Consider the following 12,936-nt stretch of genomic DNA (forward strand, 5'->3'; position numbering starts at 1 on the left):
AAACTTGAACTGCCACTGGACCAAGAAAGTATAATAAAAAGGGACTGAAATTTGCCTTGCAGCAGGTTCAGACAAAAGACCACCGACACGCGTATACGGCTTCTCAAAGAGTTTTTGCAATGATTTTTAATATGCAGAGAGCGTCTTAGTTATTTTCATGTCGTATGTTTGGTTGTGTTGTTCAACAGTCAAACAACCAATAAGACGCAACAAGAACACAAATGAAAATGACTTTATACAGACAAAATGTTTGTTGTTTTATGAAAATGCAATTACAAATAGCAAGGCTTACTAAAAGAACTCCGCAAAATCGCGGTACGATTGGCAAGCGTTGAAACAAAGGGGCGTATGACATTGCGCCGATTTAAAAAAAATCATTCTTTCATTTGCGCTGATTTCATTTTCACATCGAGATGACCGTGAGGTCATTCCGATGTATTGATATCGCCTTAATTTTTTACAGAAGAGTGTCCACCATGCTCTTGCACTGCACTATTATTAGAATAGTAGAATAGAATTATATACAAATGGATGAAAATTATATAACCATGTAACTGTTATATTAATATAATATATAACAACAAACCAGTGTATAATCGGTGTCTTCCCGATTGTCCTACTTTTTTGAATTACAGGTAACAAAGTAATTTTGTGTGACAATCGGGAATATGTGTGTGGGACAATCGGGAATATGTGTGTGGGACAATTGGGAAGTTTATATGTGGGGCAATCGGGAATTGTTTCGATTGCAGTTAATTAATTTTTTTTATAGTGGGTAGCAGTTACTTACTGGTAACTAATCAGTGCAACTTACAAAATATGAAAAAAACATGAACAAATAATATTTACATATCTAATTTTGTAATTAGTAGGAACAGTTGCAGTATCATCAAACAACAATATAATATGAAGTCATAAAATAGCACTTATCAAGCACAACGAGATTTTACAACACTGTCCTAGGTTAGAGGGACTCGCAGTGGCGGATCCTAGAACTATTCAAAAGGGGGCCCACTAACTGACCTAAAAAGGGGGGGGGCTCCAGTTATGCTTCAGTGATTCCCTTTATAATCAACCAAATTTTTCAAACAGGCCCCCCCTCCCCCCGGCTATGCGGAGGGTTGGCGCCTTCATATAAGTTAACCCCACCACATACTGTATGCGCCTATATCAAGTCAGGAGCCTGTAATTCAGTGCTTGTCGTTTGTTGCTGTGTAACATATTTGTTTTTCTATCATTATTTTGTACATAAATTAGGTCGTTGTTTTTCCTCGTTTGAATTGAAACATTATCCATATTGGACTCTTTAATGCTGGTCATACGGTACGAGCAATGTTCAATGTTGAAGGATGTATAATCCATTGGGATGAACTTTGAGTTATTGTAGGCGTTGATTGAGTTGTGTGCATTTTCTTATATATATATATATATCTTTAACCCTGCTGACTGCCATTTGCGATTGCCAAATAAAATTGATCACAAGATGTAACAAAATGGATCTAAATATAAATTTAATACTAAACAGAAAACAATAACAATATATATATACACATATAATTATACTCACTTAATAGTTACGAAACGGCGACGTCAGTTTTAAAATATTTACCCAAAAAAAAGAATAGTAACTTTTTAAATTCGTTTAGCGGTACCAAACCTTCATCGTATCAATATTCATTTGATATATATCTCTCTCTATGTATATATCTATATATGTTATATACATGTAGCACATTATGCAGTGATGATCACATCCATTCTCTTTCGTGAACCCTTGGTAGCAGTTGCCCAAACGAATACAATTAGTTAAAACTACTTTGGTCAGTGAGTAAATTTTCTCCTGGACAGACGTGTTTAATATGATGCCTCGAAATATGGTGAAATTACTTTACATGAATTATACAAAGTACCTACTCTATCTCTACCTGATTGTGTTACATCGGTACTAGCTGTAGTGGGAATTGTGTACAACCGCCAGAAGGAATGGATAGTACACTCTAACAGTTAGATGGCGGCCATTAAGAAAAATTTCAACTAAAAGAGAGATCACAAAACAAACCACATCAACCGAATGAAGAAACCTATCCGCATCAATTAGAGCTGTACAAGATATATAAAAATTCCCCGCCTACCCTAAAGGTGCCGAGGGTCGACCACCAAGACACATATTCTTTATTGAGTTACGCTGATGTTGTAGTAAATATAATAAACCGTACGGACTTCAACAACGAGAAAACGCCATACCAAACAGTCGGTTACGAAATTCCGCCCCGATAAAATTGGGGAACAATTAAAACGAGAAAACTAACGGCCTAATTTATAATAAAATAATTTACGAAAAAAAACACGACCGATATGAGCCAACAACAACCATTGTACTTCATGCTCCAGTCTTCGGAATGACTCATAAAGAACTTCGGGACGCGGGGTTAAACATTAAATCCCCTTCTTCCAAACCGGGACAGCACACCATAAGAAAAAATATCAGTTCACAATGATAACTTACTTTGACTCGAAAACATGAATATTTAGTATGGATGTGAAACGACAGTTTTTCAACCGGAAAATGATAATAGATATTAGGAGATGTGGTATGGGTTCCAATGAGACAATTAACTCTCCATCCAAGTCACAATTTGTGAAGGTAAACCATTACAGGCCAAATAATATTTAGTTCTAAAACGTTACTTGCATTATTTTTAATACAAGTTTAATCGTTATACTAGCTTGTTGTCAGAAAAAAACTAAACGTGCAACGTGAATTTTTGTGGTGATAAAATGTTCCTTGGCTTATAATGAACCCCAACGAAAACTTGCTGGCAGTTTAAAGGATTTTGGTATTAGTATGGAGTATACACCTTGTATGTTACCAGGTCAAAAGATGCCTCTTGTCTTTGTTAGTCTTGTATGATTTTTAATTTTAGTTCATTTATATATTTCAGAGTTTAGTATGACGTCCATTATCACTCAAACTAGTAAAACAAAAAGTGAACATTTTTGTTAAGGGGCCAGCTGAAGCACGCCTCCGGGTGCGCGATTTTCTCGCTGTATTGAAGGCCCATTGGTGGCCTTCAGCTGTTATCAGCTCTTTGATCGGGTTGTAGTCTCTTTGACAGATTCCCTATTTCCATTCTAAATTTTATTTCAGAGGATTGGAGTTGCGGCTAATTGAAATCAATCTCTCCGTTAAATAGGATAGATATAAACTATGCATGGACATGGCTATTTGTACATGATTGGTAGTTTCCGGTATTTGTTGGTCCAATATCCAGTGGTAAACGTTTCATGAGTTTGCAACTACATGCGAGTACCTTTGTTTTTGAGTCATTACGTTATGCAAGACTATTTGAAAGTTTAAACACGTTAATTCGTCTTACAACAAATGGTATTTTTAACGCCCTTGACTGGCTATACAGCCCTTGCACGGTAGTTCTTTCAACATTACCACCGAGTTCTGAATATATAAAAACCCATTTGTGCACGAAAAGATAAATTGTGATTAACACAAACGAAATCAAATAGCTAGGAACTATCATGATTTGAGGACAACGGAGTTTACAACAGCCAGCATAGGTGATAGTTGATTTTGTGATTTTTTTTCGTCTTCGTATTTTGACTTCTCTCTTTTCTGTATATCTTCTTCAACAAAATAACACCGAAAAATTAATGCTTGGGTCTATTTTGTAGGAAGTTACCAATGCTGACTAATGCCCAGTAACAAATATAAGATACTAAAAGATGATGGCAACTATTCTAAACATCAAATTCTAGGAATATCTGTTTTTATTGATCTTGCAACTAAATTCTTGAAAAGAATAAATCAAACATGCATTTTTTTTTAAATAATTTTCCAACAGTTGTTTTTTCATCATTATAAACGGAGAAAGTTTTTTAATATTAAGATATTGCATTCTTGAAATGTATATGCAAGTACATATATATGTATTTTCAATAGTTAACTTTCACCTGACTTCTTCTATGATAGGTTTTATGATCTTTTATATCGAGATTGCTTTTTTGTTTACAACCCGAAAGATATATACCTTCCGCAGATATGACAAGTACGATGTTTATCCAGTCATCATTCAGTTTCTTTTGAATCTATTATAAAATGTAATATGCGCCACTGTACGTGATGTTATCATTGATTCAATTAACCTTGTGAGCTTATGCCTTCACTTGGCGTCCGTCTTCGTAAACTATTTAAAAAAAATCCGAAGTTTTGATCCATCGACAAACGTGGCCGCCATGGCTAAAAATAGAACATAGTGGTCAAATGCAGTATACCTCAGAAACAAGCATTTAGAGCAAATCCGACATGTGGTAAAAATGTTCAAAAGGTCAAGATCTACCAACCCTGAAATTTTCAGACAAACCGAACAACCAATTGTTCGGTTGCTGCCACTTTATTGGTTATTTTAAGGTTATTATCTTGAATATTATTGAAGATAAAGCCTCAAGGAGTTATCGCCCTTTAAGGACAATTTTACGCAAGTTGTTTATGTTTTTTAACTTTAAAAATCTTCTCAAATCAATCTAGTATTAATTTTGTATTTTATTTCCATGTACGTCAAGAAACATAAACACTATGGCTAAAATGGAACATATGGGTAAAATGCATTTATTTGCTTTTGAAGAAAATATGATAGATACAATGAACATTTAAATGACCTTTTTAAGCCACTCATTAATATATGTTGAAAAGTAAAAATAATCATTGATGAAAGATTTAAGCCAAAAAATCACAGGCTCTTGAGAGCCTCTTTTTTTTTTTTAAGTTTTCGATCTATAAGTTCATGAATTGAAATAGTAATGTTTAGAAACAAAAGTCCAGCTTTATGGTAAAATAACACTTTAAATTTCACCGTTTTGACTGTACCCGAGACCTAATCACATGAACATTATTCTTTATGATGAAACACTGTATTGCTGATGATTTTTTTTAGGTCGAATGTGTTCCCATATAGAACAGATGTCAGACCAGTTGGGTGTCAGACTAAACGGGTGTCGGACAAGTGGGGTGTCGGAATATTGGGGCCGGACCCATTGGGACTTTGAAAAATTAGCGGAAATGCAATACGCCCAAAAAAATAGGGGTCGCCCCAATATTTCGACACCCATTCTCTCAAAATCTTTGATTTAAAAAATAAATCAATTATCACTATTTGCTGTCAGATTTTCACAATAATCAAAGAGTACTTTTTTTTCAAATGGTATAACACTGCATAATAGAGAGTCAGCAAATACCTAAGGAATTGTATTCAAACTGATTGGTTAGTAACAAACCAACAACAACTTTGCAAAAAACAACAAGAGGCTCTCAAGAGCCTGAATCGCTCACCTTAATTCTTTTGGTTAAATCTCTCATCAATGATTATTTTGGCTTTTCAATTTATTTAAATGTTTTTTGGATCGTCCTATTTTCTTCAAAAGCCAAAAAAAATAATCATTTTCTCCTATGTTCTATTTTAGCCATAGGAGCTATGTTTCTTGACATACAAGGAAATAAAATATAAAATTTATACTAGATACTCTGAAACTCATTTAGCCTAAGTTTGGCTGAAATTGATAAAGCAGTTTCAAAGGAGAAGATTTTTTAAAGTAAGTCAACATGATGAACAAATTGTGAAAAAAGTCTTTAAAGGGCAATAACTCCTTAAGGGGTCAATTGACAATTTTGGTCAAATTGACTTAATTGAAGATCTTACTTTGTTGAACATTATTGCTGTTTACAGTTTATTTCTATCTATAATTATATTCAAGATAATAAACAAAAACAGCAAAATTTCCTTAAAATTATCAATTCAGGGGCAGCAACCCAACAACAGGTTGTCTGATTCATCTGAAAGTTTCAGGGCAGATATAAATTGACCTGATAAACAATATTACCCACGTCAGATTTGCTCTAAATGCTTTGGTTTTTGAGTTATAAGCCAAAAACTGCATTTGACCCCTATGTTCTATTTTTAGCAATGGCGACCATGTTTGTTGATAGGTCATAACTTCGGATACAATTTACAAACTAAATACCCTAAGGAACATTCAAATTAAAGTTTGGAAGTATTTGGCCCAGTAGTTTCAGAGGAGAAGATTTTTGTAAAAGATTACTAAGATTTACGAAAAATGGTTAAAAATTGACTATAAAGGGCAATAACTCCTAAAGGGGTCAACTGACCATTTCCGTCATGTTGACTTATTTGTAAATCTTACTTTGCTGAACATTATTGCTGTTTACAGTTTATCTCTATCTATAATAATATTCAAGATAATAACCAAAAACAGCAAAATTTCCTTAAAATTACCAATTCAGGGGCAGCAACCCAACAACGGGTTGTCTGATTCATCTGAAAATTTCAGGGCAAATAGATCTTGACCTGATAAACAATATTACCCAACGTCAGATTTGCTCTAAATGCTTTGGTTTTTGAATTATAAGCCAAAAACTGCATTTGACCCCTATGTTCTATTTTTAGCAATGGCGACCATGTTTGTTGATAGATCAAAACTTCGGATACAATTTATAAATTAGATACCCTAAGGAACATTCAGTTAAAGTTTGAAAGTATTTGGCCCAGTAGTTTCAGAGGAGAAGATTCTTGAAATAGTTTACGACGACAGACGACGGACGACGACGGACGCCAAGTGATGGCATAAGCTCACTTGTCCCTTCGGGACAGGTGAGCTAAAAAAGGACAAACAGTTTCCAAAAATACAATATAAAAATAAAATGCTTCGCTGAGCCTGATATGACCGCAGTGGTCGAACCCCGAACAGTTGGGGCAAATGTGGACACAATATTCAAGCTTGATATTATTTGAATTTGGATTGGTTCATTCCCTCTATTCCCACTTTTTATAAATCTGGTAAGAAAAGGTAAAATTTCATGTGGGAATAGAAGGAAAACTTGTGCAAACAAAGGATTATACTGTACAAACATTTTTTAATCAACTGTTAATTGACCAGGTTTTTTTTATTAGAACAGGTAATAAGTCATTTTTGCATCTGTTTAAATTCTGGTGGTTTTTTTTTAAACAAGATAAATAATGAAGTAAAGTTAACAGTTTTCACCCATTATTTTATATCTTTGATTATTGGTCTAAGTAATCATATTTTAAAGTATACTTTTATTCCACATCTTAAGCCAACAGGAATCACCAAAAGCATGAAATTATCGTTTATATAAAGTTACTTTGGAGTTTGAGAAATATTTATTTTGGATGACCGGCAGATATCCTTATTTCTTAAATTTGGAACTTTGAACATGAAATCTCCAATAGAAACTGGAAGATGGCAAAACATAGAAAGAGAAAACAGAAAATGTGTATTGTGTAATTCAGATGCCATTGGTGATGAATACCATTACATTTTTAATTGTTCAGCTTTCGATAATTGTAGAAAACAATGTATTGCATTTTACAATTATTATTATAGAAATAGAACAAACACATTGAAGTTTTATGACTTAATGATCATGAATTCCCCAAAATGTACAGAACTGAACGAACTTTGTAAACTTATTAAGGAGATCAATAACAAATTGAACTTTTCTGGGTGAACAATTGTGAATGCCTCTATCTACTTTCATACATTATTTATTTATGTAATTGTATTGAAATATGTATAATTATCTCTATACCTTTCTGTAATTTGGTTTGTGAGAATAAAGATATATATATACATATAAGATTATACTTGGTTATAATATTATTCATATCATGATTTATTAGTAAAGCAGACAATTTTTTAAAGTTACAAATTCAAAGATTTAAAAATAAATCTGACTCCAATCTATCATAATTTTTCTTCATTTTTAAGTACAAATTCAAAAGTTTAAAAATAAATCTAACTCCAATCTATTTTTCATAATTTTTCTCTATTTTTAAGTATCAATTTGATGAAAAAAGAAACATTTTACAAATAAACAAGGTATTATACCTAAACAGTGTACCAAATATGTTATGCTTTAAAAAAAAATACAGGTAAATCTTAGGTGAAATTCTAATTAACCCTGATTGTTATAAAAACAAATTATTTATCAAAACATCTATTGTTATTTGCAAGTGGGAATAGAAGGAATAGTATTTTTAAAAAGTGGGAATAGGAGGAAGACACCTTTGGATTGTGATCAAATTTTTGTCATAATATCGATTTCTGACACAAAATAAATGTGGTCAAAGATTTTTACAAATTTAATGTGCAATACTGTGTTATTGAAGATTTCTTCTTGAAACTTTTCAAAAATTTGAAATTTGAAAAAGGTTGGAAAAAAATATATGTACCGTTTAAAACGTAAAAAACTTTTTGAATCCCCCTTGGAGCCTTAACCATCAAACTAAATCCCAGTCTTCCCTTCGTAGTATGGAACCTAGTAGTACAATTTTAGAGAGATCCATACACTTCCACATACGTTGTTGTCTGGAAACTTTAAAAATGTTTCTTTTGGCTGTTTTTTTTTGCACTTAATTTCCTACATGTTAGAAAATTATAACAAATCCATTAGACAGGTAACTCTAATGCAAAAAAATGTAAACCCATTAAAATACATCATAAAAGTATGAAATAGTAAATGACATCATAATCATGACTAAAATTAGAAAACCTTGATCAGCAAAATTTAATAGTAATATCCAAAAAAAACTTTTCCTTCATCAAACCAAACCCAAGTACACTAAAATTAGAAAACCTTGATCAGCAAAATTTAATAGTAAGTATGTAATATCTAAAATAAATTAATTTAACACAAGTTCTAAAAATAAATTGACATTCTCAAAAGAATACAACATTTCTTAGTAACAAAACCATTGAGAACTTAGAATTGGTTATAGGATTTGAATTTATGCTCACTGTTTTGCTTTAGAGCAATTCACTTTGCTGTTGCCAATTGACACCCCCCTAAAAAAACAAATAACAAATTCTACCCACCCCTTTTTCCAAACAATCCCACCCCCCAAAAAAAAATACCACCACCCTTTTTTTTTTTTTTTTTTTTTTAAATATTTTGACCCCCCACCCTTGTTCCAAACAACTCAAACAAAAAAATAAAATTTACACCCCTTTTTTTATACAAAATATTTTTATTCCCCTCCCACATTCCCCCCCCCCCTACCCTTTTTCCAAACAAAAAATTCTTTCCCACAAGTTTGGTCATAATCTCAATTCAAATTTTCATTCAAATTTGTAACCATAATTACCCATTTAAATAAGCCTAAAAATAGAAAATAACATATAAAACCATGGGTTATTTTGGTTCTTTGTGATCGGCTCATTTTCGCTATTGTGGTCCGTTTTTCTAGAATTTTTTTTTAAATTTTCGTGATCCGTGATCATTGAAATTTATTTTCTGTGAATCGTGATTGACAAAAAAAATCAACTCGTGAATCGTGATGAGACCCCATCATAAATTTAATAGTTACAAAATTTCTTTGCAATGTAAAAGGTAATCAAGCATATTATATTTGGATTTACCTCCCTTACACTGCTTTTAAATTGTCTCAATTGTCCTTTAACTGGAAAAACCCTTGTTTTTTTCTATTTTTTTGCCCCTACTTCCTAATTGGTTTGAACCATAACACCCCCTTCCTATAGTGGTTATAAACCTTGACAGGAGTATATCTGATGTAGTATAGGCAACAGGATATGACAACACTACCAAACCCATAACCTTGACAGGTGTATATCTGATGTAGTATAGGCAACAGGATATGACAACACTTCCAAACCCATAACCTTGACAGGAGTATTTCTGATGTAGTATAGGCAACAGGATATGACAACACTACCAAACCCATAACCTTGACAGGAGTATATCTGATGTAGTATAGGCAACAGGATATGACAACACTACCAAACCCATAACCTTGACAGGAGTATATCTGATGTAGTATTGTGGCATGATATGATAACACTACCAAACCCATAACCTTGACAGGAGTATTTCTGATGTAGTATAGGCAACAGGATATGACAACACTACCGAACCCATAACCTTGACAAGAGTATATCTGATGTAGTATAGGCAACAGGATATGACAACACTATCAAACCAATAACATTGACAGGAGTATATCTGCTGTAGTATAGGCAACAGAATATGACAACACTACCAAACCAATAACCTTGACAGGAGTATATCTGATGTAGTATTGTGGCATGATATGACAACACTACCAAACCCATAATCTTGACAGGAGTATATCTGATGTAATATTGTGGCATTATATGACAACACTACCAAACCCATAACCTTGACAGGAGTATATCTGATGTAGTATAGGCAACAGGGTATGACAACACTACCAAACCCATAACATTGACAGAAGTATATATGATGTAGTATATGCAACAGGATATGACAACACTACCAAACCCGTAACCTTGACAAGAGTATATCTGATGTAGTATAGGCAACAGGGTATGACAACACTATCAAACCCATAACCTTGACAGGAGTATTTCTGATGTAGTATAGGCAACAGGATATGACAACACTACCAAACCCATAACCTTGACAGGAGTATATCTGATGTAGTATAGGCAACAGGATATGAAAACACTACCAAACCCATAACATTGACAGGAGTATATCTGATGTAGTATAGGCAACAGGATATGACAACACTTCCAAATCCATAACCTTGACAAGAGTATATCTGATGTAGTATAGGCAACAGGATACGACAACACTATCAAACCAATAACCTTGACAGGAGTATATATGATGTAGTATAGGCAACAGGATATGACAACACTACCAAACCCATAACCTTAACAGGAGTATATTTGATGTAGTATAGGCAACAGGATATGACAACACTACCAAACCCATAACCTTGACAGGAGTATATTTGATGTAGTATTATGGCATGATATGACAACACTACCAAACCCATAATCTTGACAGGAGTATATCTGATGTAATATTGTGGCATTATATGACAACACTACAAAACCCATAACCTTGACAGGAGTATATATGATGTAGTATAGGCAACAGGATATAACAACACTACCAAACCAATAACCTTGACAGGAGTATATCTGATGTAGTATAGGCAACAGGATATAACAACACTACCAAACCCATAACCTTGACAGGAGTATATATGATGTAGTATAGGCAACAGGATATAACAACACTTCCAAACCCATAACCTTGACAGGAGTATATCTGTGGTAGTATAGGCAACAGGATATAACAACACTACCAAACCCATAACCTTGACAGGAGTATATATGATGTAGTATAGGCAACAGGATATAACAACACTACCAAACCCATAATCTTGACAGGAGTATATCTGATGTAGTATAGGCAACAGGATATGACGACACTACCAGACCCATAACCTTGACAGGAGTATATCTGATGTAGTATAGGCAACAGGATATGACAACACTACCAGACCCATAATCTTGACAGGAGTATATCTGATGTAGTATAGGCAACAGGATATAACAACACTACCAAACCCATAACCTTGACAGGAGTATATTTGATGTAGTATAGGCAACAGGATATGACAACACTACCAAACCCATCACCTTGACAGGAGTATATCTGATGTAGTATTGTGGCATGATATGACAACACTAACAAACCCATAATCTAGACAGGAGTATATCTGATGTAGTATAGGCACGTGATATGACAACACTACCAAACCCATAACCTTGACTGGAGTATATCTGATGTAGTATAGGCAACAGGATATGACAACACTACCCATAACCTTGACAGGAGTATATCTGATGTAGTATAGGCAACAGGATATGACAACACTACCAAACCCATCACATTGACAGGAGTATATCTGATGTAGTATAAGCAACAGAATATGACAACACTACCAAACCCATCACATTGACAGGAGTATATCTGATGTAGTATAGGCACGCGATATGACAACACTACCAAACCCATAACCTTGACAGAAGTATATCTGATGTAGTATAGGCAACAGGATATGACAACACTACCAAACCCATAATCTAGACAGAAGTATATCTGATGTAGTATAGGCACGTGATATGACAACACTACCAAACCTATAACCTTGACAGGAGTATATCTGTGGTAGTATAGGCAACCGAATTTGACAACACTACCAAACCCATAACATTGACAGGAGTATATCTGATGTAGTATAGGCAACAGGATATGACAACACTACCAAACCCATAACCTTGACAGGAGTATATCTGATGTAGTATAGGCAACAGGATATGAAAACCAAACCCATAACCTTGACAGGAGTATATCTGATGTAGTATTGTGGCATTATACGACAACACTAACAAACATATAATCTAGACAGGAGTATATCTGATGTAGTATAGGCAACAGGATATGACAACACTACCAAACCCATAACCTTGACAGGAGTATATCTGATGTAGTATAGGCAACAGGATATGACAACACTACCAAATCCATAACCTTGACAAGAGTATATCTGATGTAGTATAGGCAACAGGATATGACAACACTATCAAACCAATAACCTTGACAGGAGTATATATGATGTAGTATAGGCAACAGGACATGACAACACTACCAAACCCATAACCTTAACAGGAGTATATCTGATGTAGTATAGGCAACAGGATATGACAACACTACCAAACCCATAACCTTGACAGGAGTATATCTGATGTAGTATTGTGGAATGATATGACAACACTACCAAACCCATAATCTTGACAGGAGTATATCTGTGGTAGTATAGGCAACAGGATTTGACAACACTACCAAACCCATAACATTGACAGAAGTATATCTTATGTAGTATAGGCAACAGGATATAACAACACTACCAAACCAATAACCTTGACAGGAGTATATATGATGTAGTATAGGCAACAGGACATGACAACACTACCAAACCCATAACCTTAACAGGAGTATATCTGATGTAGTATAGGCAACAGGATATGACA

This window comes from Mytilus edulis, unplaced genomic scaffold, assembly GCF_963676685.1.
Source record: "Mytilus edulis unplaced genomic scaffold, xbMytEdul2.2 SCAFFOLD_284, whole genome shotgun sequence".
Lineage (NCBI taxonomy): Eukaryota > Metazoa > Mollusca > Bivalvia > Mytilida > Mytilidae > Mytilus > Mytilus edulis.